General features: G+C 42.5%; 1 non-coding gene across 1 annotated transcript; it reads left to right on the top strand.

Moving 5' to 3' along the window:
* Positions 1-525: 525 nt before the first annotated feature.
* LOC118621190 lies at positions 526-632 on the top strand. Its single transcript, XR_004957649.1, has one exon. It is a non-coding gene; the product is annotated as a U6 spliceosomal RNA (small nuclear RNA).
* The last annotated feature ends 210 nt before the right edge of the window (positions 633-842 follow it).

Here is an 842-nt window from a genome sequence, read left to right as displayed (position 1 = left end):
ATTCATCTCCACTTCCCTCAGAGAGCTTACTGAAAACCTCAACCGAGAAAAATGTGAACTTAAACACAAGCCAGATACCAAAGGGCAAATCTTTTATAAGTCCACTTATGTAAGGTACAGAGTACACAAAATCATCAAGACAGAAAGGAAACTGGTGGTTGCTGGGGGCCGGGGGGAGGTAGAGTTAGTATTGAAAGGGTGCAGAGTTGTAGTTTAATGACAATGTTCTGGAGATGGAGGTTGTGAAACAATGTGAGTGTGCTTAATGCCACTGTACACTTAAAAATGACTAACAAGGCCAGTCGGTGTGGCTCAGTGGATTATGCCTCATCCCATGGACTGAGAGGTCCCAGTTCGATTCCTGGTCAGGGCACGTGCCTGGGTTTGAGGCAAGATCCCCAGTGGGGGCCATGCAGGAGGCAGCCGATCGATGTTTCTCTCTCACATGGATGTTTCTCTCTCTCCTTTCCTCTCTCTCTAAAAAAAAAAAAAAAATCAATAAAAACATATTTTTAAAAAATGACAGGGCTCGCTTCGGCAGCACATATACTAAAATTGGAATGATACAGAGAAAATTAGCATGGCCCCTGCACAAGGATGACACGCAAATTCATGAAACGTTCCATATTTTTACCCGTGAATCCATAAAAATCCTAGAAGAAAATGTAGGCAACAAAATTTCGGACATCATACGCAGCAGAATTTTCACTGATACATCACCTAAGGCAACAGAAACAAAGGAAACAATGAACACATGGGACTACATCAAACTGAAAGCTTCTGCACAGCAAAGGATACAATCATCAAAATGGAAAGGCAACCCACTGTAAGGGAGAACATCA

This window comes from Molossus molossus, unplaced genomic scaffold (genome assembly GCF_014108415.1).
Source record: "Molossus molossus isolate mMolMol1 unplaced genomic scaffold, mMolMol1.p scaffold_m16_p_1, whole genome shotgun sequence".
NCBI lineage: Eukaryota > Metazoa > Chordata > Mammalia > Chiroptera > Molossidae > Molossus > Molossus molossus.
Note: the sequence above shows the minus strand (reverse complement) of the source record. Positions and strands in the feature narration are given on the sequence as shown.